General features: G+C 47.3%; 1 pseudogene; it reads right to left on the reverse strand.

Moving 5' to 3' along the window:
* Positions 1–204: 204 nt before the first annotated feature.
* LOC116561902 lies at positions 205–1,867 on the reverse strand (annotated as a pseudogene).
* Positions 1,868–5,844: the final 3,977 nt, after the last annotated feature.

Here is a 5,844-nt window from a genome sequence, read left to right on the forward strand (position 1 = left end):
AAAAAAAGGGACATGCCCTAGAATAGCTACAACTATCTATCTGAAAAAGAGTAACATAAGAGGACTCTACACAATATTAAAACTACTAAATGGTAACAAAAACAATGCGGTGTTAGCAGAGGAACAGACACAGAGATCAATGGAAAAGAATGGAGAATCAAGAAATAGGCCCATACCAGTGCACTCAATGGATTTTTTTTTTTTTTTTGGGCAGCTAGCTGAGATTTTATTTTGGACCAAAAAAAAAAGGCAATTGAATTGTTTTATAGCTGGAGGCGTGGGCAAGGGGGGTCCCCAGAGAGTAAACTCCCCCATGGTGGGCTGAGTGCTAGGGCTGAGCCTCAGGTGGTTAAGGATCTCATTAAGGATGGCCCCTGCACAGCAGCCTCCCTCCCGGGCTCTGGGGTGGCCACAGGAGGTGCAGGCTGGGAGGGGCTGCCGCAGCTGTCCACTTGGGCAGGACGTCAGAGGACTCGGACAACCAGCTTCCCATTGCGGGTCTTGATCTTCACAACCACGGCCCTGGTGGAGCTGGTGCGGCTGAGAGAGCTGGAGCCCAGGCTGTAGCTGAGGCTGGGGCTTGTGAGGCCCCCATAGGCCGAGCTCAGATCACCTGCACAGCCACCGGTGGTCTTCGTATGGATACTCAGGTTCTGCATCCTAGACTCCAACCAGCTCTCCTCGCCCTTCAGCAGCCCCCTGTAGGTGGCAATCTGGATGTCCAGGGCCGGCTTGACATTCATCAGCTCCTGATACTCACACAGCTGCTTCGTCATGTCCTGCTTGGCCCACTACAAGGCGACCTCCAGCTTGAACAGCTTGGCATTGGCATCCTTAACTGCCAGCTCCCCACGCTGCTTGGCATCTGCGATGGTGGCCTCCAGGGAAGCCCTCTGGCCTTTGAGGCCCTCAATCTCAGCCTGGAGCCGGCTGATGTTCTGGTTCATCTCAGAGATCTCACTCTGTGCGCTGTAGGTCATCCCCATGCTTCCCAGCCTTCATCTGCAGCTCCTCATACTTGATCTGGTACATGCTCTCCGCCTCAGCCCGGCTGTGGTTGGCCATCTCCTTGTACTGCACCTTGACATCAGCAATGATGCTGTCCATGTCCAGGGAGCCGCTGTTGTCCATGGACAGCACCACAGACATGTCCAAGATCTGGGACTGCAGCTCCCGGATCTCCTCTTCATACAGCTGCCTGAGGAAGGTCATCTCGTCAGTCAGCCCTTCCAGGTGACACTCCAGCTCCACCTCATTCACGTTAGCTTCATCCACATCCTTCTTGATGAGGACAAATTCATTCTCCATCTCTGTAGGCTTACTGATCTCATTCTCATTCTTGTTCTTGAAGTCCTCCACCAGCCCCTGCATGCTACCCAGCTGTGCCTCCACTTTCAGCTTCTCCTGGCCCAGAGTCTCCCGCTGCTGCCGAAGGTTGTCGCTGTAGCTCTCAAACATGTCCACATTGCTCCGAGCCGTGTTCTGCGACTGCAGGAGGCTCCACGTGGTCTCCAGCATCTTGTTCTGCTGCTCCAGGAACGGCACCTTGTCGATGAAGGAGGCAAACTTGTTGTTGAGGGTCTTGATCTGCTCCTTCTCCTGGGTGCACATGGCCTGGATGTTGGGGTCCACCTCCAGGTTAAGGGGGCTCAGCAGGCTGGTTGACCGTGACGGCGGTCATGCCTCCCAGGCCACTGGCTCCACCATAGCCTCTGCCCAGGCCACCCTGGATGCTGCTGCTGTCCAATGGGGAGAAGTTCAAGGAGCTGATGCAGGCACCAGGCCCACTCGTGTAGGAGTGGCTGCTGAAGGCCCGGGGGCCAAAGATGGACACTTTGGAGGACTTCTGCATCACCCTGATGGACATGGTGGAGGCAGGAGTGAGATTCCAGAAAGAGCGGAGAAGCTGCTTCTTGGTCGCTCAATTAATTTTTGACTAAAGTACAAACACAATTTAATGGAGGAAGGGTAGTCTTTTCTTTCTTTTTCTTTTTTTTTGAAACGGAGTCTCCGTCTGTCTCCAGGCTGGAGGGCAGTGACGCAATCTCGGCTCACTGTAACCCCTGCCTCCCAGCTCAAGCGATTCTCCTGCCTCAGCCTCCTGAGTAGCTGGGACTACAGGTGCCCACCACCATGCCTGGCTAATTTTTTTATTTTTAGTAGAGACAGGGTTTCACCATATTGGACAGCATGGTCTCTGTCTCCTGACCTCGTGACCTGACCTCCTCAGCTGGGATTACAGATGTGCGCCACTGCGCCTGGCCTGAAGGATAGTTTTTTCAACAAATGGTATGAAGCATTAAGATGTCCACAGGAAAAAAAAAGAACGAAATGGTGCCTAAACCTCACACCTGTGGATAACCCCTACATGGGCCCCAAGGAAGGAGAGCTGTGCAGACCCCAGGCGCAATTAGTGCCTGAAGAATATCTTATAGTGTTATTACTCAGCTATTTCCTTTATATAATCCTTTATATATAATCATATATTAGTTTACAGAATTAGTGCCTGAAGTATAACTTACGGCTTACATACATCTAGCTTATATAATCATACTTAGAACTTATATGTAGCATACTTAGCGCCATATAATCTTTCCATATAATCATATAGATATTATAGTCGGAGCTGTACCTACACATTTAATGCTGATTTATAGAATCCTTCCAGATAACCATATAGTAGTTTGTAGTAGGAGGAATGCCTAGAGCAGTCACAGAACAGAAGCAGTACATGGGGAAACAGCCAGACCAGGACAAGAACCAAAGACCCAGGCAGTGGCGTCCCTGCCTGAAAGGGCATACACTGTATGGCAGGCTTGGAGCAAGTGCCTCTCCTCCTGAAAAAGGATTTGGAGTACTTTACATCCAGTTCCTGTGGAAAGTGGGCCTCAGGCCTGAGATCCTGCAAATAACCGAGGGAGAAGAACCCCTCTGGTGTGACCGGGTCACGATGGCTGTACACCCTGTCAGCCTTTTCTCACTTCTGTGCTAGCTCAAATCATCCTCCCATAAATATCTTAGAGAAGAGCATAATTCTGTCAGCTCCCACTGCATTGGCTTACAGTATCCTTCTATTAGAAATCCTTTGAAGTCTCCAGCCCCCACATAAAAAGGGTTGCGCATGACACCTGTTGCACACAGCCCACGTCCTTGCCTCGGTGACCTAATGGAGGTGGACTCTTTTTGTACATGACCCTCTACTACTGCACCCGGCATGGCCCCTACTGTGCACGGCCCACCTCTCAGCCCAGGTGACATAATGGGGTGGCCCCCTCGCTTGTTACTCACGTGATTATGTATGCCCTATCACTAAGCCTATAGATGATGACCTCACTTATGACCCTTTCCCCTGCTTGTACCTAATAAATACAGATGCTTCTGTGCGTTCGGGGCCTCACTGATCTCTGCTCATAGGTGGTGTGCCCCCCCCCCGAGTCCAGCTGCTCTTCTCCAGCTCTTCAGTGTCCTGTCTCTTTACTTCTCAGATCCTGCACCTCAGCACAGCATAAGGGACACCCCACGACCCTGTGGGGCCAACAGCCCTGCAACACCTAATACAAAAATTAACTCAAAAAGGACCATTAACTTAGATGTAAAATGTAAAACCATAAAACTTTTAGAAAAAAAATAGGAGAAAATCTTCCAGATGTAGGGATAGGCAAAATTCTTATACTTGACACCTTAAGCATAATCCATGTAAGAGAAAATGGATGCACTGGACTTCATCAAAATTTAAAATTTTGCTCTGCAGAAGCCTGTATGATAAGGATGCAAAAACAAGCTACTGACTGGAGAAAATATTTGCAAATTACATATCTAACACAGAAACAGTATATAGATTACATTTTAACATTTTTAAAAATATTTGCTATTTATGTCACTTATACTTCAATAAAGCTGTTTTTTGTTTTTGTTTTTGTTTTTGTTTTTGTTTTTTTGAGACGGAGTCTCGCTCTGTCGCCCAGGCTGGAGTGCAGTGGCACAATCTCAGCTCACTGCAACCTCTGCCTCTTGGGTTCAAATGGTTCTCCTGTCTTGACCTCCCGAGTAGCCGGGATTACAGGCGCATGCCACCACGCTCAGCTAACATTTTAACATTCTTAAAACTCAACAGTTAAAAAAAATTCAGCTAGAAAGTTGGCAAAAGACATAAACAGATTATTTCACCGAAGAGGATATACAGATAGCAAATCGGCATGTGAAAAGACATTTGACATCATTAGTGTTATAGAAATGCAAGTTGCATAGTGGCTTTAATGCACAATGGTTTTAATTCCTTTGTATCTAAAATTTTAAAAGCAGCTACAGGCCGGGCGCAGTGACTCACACCTGTAATTCTAGCACTTTGGGAGGCTGAAGTGGGCAGATCACCAGGTCAGGAGTTAGAGACCAGCCTGGCCAACATGGTGAAACCCCATCTCTACTAAAAATATAAAAATTAGCCAAAGGTGGTGGCACACACCTGTGATCCCATCTACTCAGGAGGCTGAGGCAGGAGAATAGCTTAAACCTAGGAGGCGGATGTTGCCGTGTCTGAGATCACGCCATTGCATTCCAGCCTGAGCAACCAAGCAAGACTCTATCTCAAAAAAAAAAAAAAGCGGCTAAAATGTAAAAAGTGACACCACCAAATGCTAGTGAGGATGCAGGGAAACTGGATTACTCCTACCCCATGACCTCTTCCTGTCACAGACAACCATTCCACCAGTGGAGCTAATATTGCCAGGGAAGGGCGTTTTACCAGTCAGGAGAAGCATGCATCGTCTAACGTTGCTTGCCCTCCATTTCTCCTCATACACGGGTACCTGTTTGAACGTCATAATAGAAAATGCTGAAGATGTCATGATTGGTGGCTCCTGAATAAGCCTTCAGACACCATTCCTAAATTCATGAGAATCTGCCTTGGATTCTGCCCAAGTGCAGGCTGGGGGCAAAAGCAGATGAGTTGGCAAAAGACCATATGGAGAAGAGACACCAACACTGGGACAGACTCATGCCAGTTTGGAATCCATCCATTGAACTAATTTCTCATTTTGCAAAATTATTTTCTACACCGGCTATTTCTTAAATGACTTCTGGTTGACTTGGGTGTAACATTAAGATAAAAATGTGTTGACAGGGAAAAAACAAGCAAACCAGACTTAAAAGAAATATTGAAGCTGGGCACAGGTGCACGCCTGTAATCCCAGCACTTTGGGAGCCTGAGGTGGGAGGATCACTTGACCCCAGGAGTTCAAGGCCAGCCTAGGCAACATAGGGAGATTCTGTCTTTACAAAAAAATTGTAAAATTAGTCAGGTGTGGTGCTGCATGCCTGTGGTCTCAGCTACTCTGGAGGCTGAGGTGGGAGGATCGTTTGAGCCCAGAGGATTGAGGCTGCAGTGAGCTGTGATCACACCACTGCACTCCAGCCTGGTGACAGAGAAAGACCCTATCTCAAAACAAACAAACAAATATTGAAATGTTGCTTAGTCATGAACCTTTTAAAATTTGTTTCCACCTAACATGTGGCTACTTACTCAATCATATTATCTGGTGAAGGAGAGTAAAACCATGACACTGACTTACTGTTTACAACAAGGCAGCATATTGCTTAGTGCTCATCAGCTCTCTAGAGAAGCTGAACATCACGTCCAGTACTTTGCAAAATTCTTTCAGATCCTCTGACAGCTTTAGTAAAAAATGTCATCACAAGCCAACTCAGTAGTCTACAAACAGGCTCTCATTTTACATTTAACTTTGAAAATATATTTACAATCCTTTGAAAATATATTTACAACAATTTAGAGTCATTCTTCTCAATTTCACCGCCTCTCAGCTGCACAGCTGGATTTTAGTTGGTGTG

Source organism: Sapajus apella, unplaced genomic scaffold (genome assembly GCF_009761245.1).
Source record: "Sapajus apella isolate SASKATOON/1434 unplaced genomic scaffold, GSC_monkey_1.0 scaffold31, whole genome shotgun sequence".
NCBI classification, from domain to species: domain Eukaryota; kingdom Metazoa; phylum Chordata; class Mammalia; order Primates; family Cebidae; genus Sapajus; species Sapajus apella.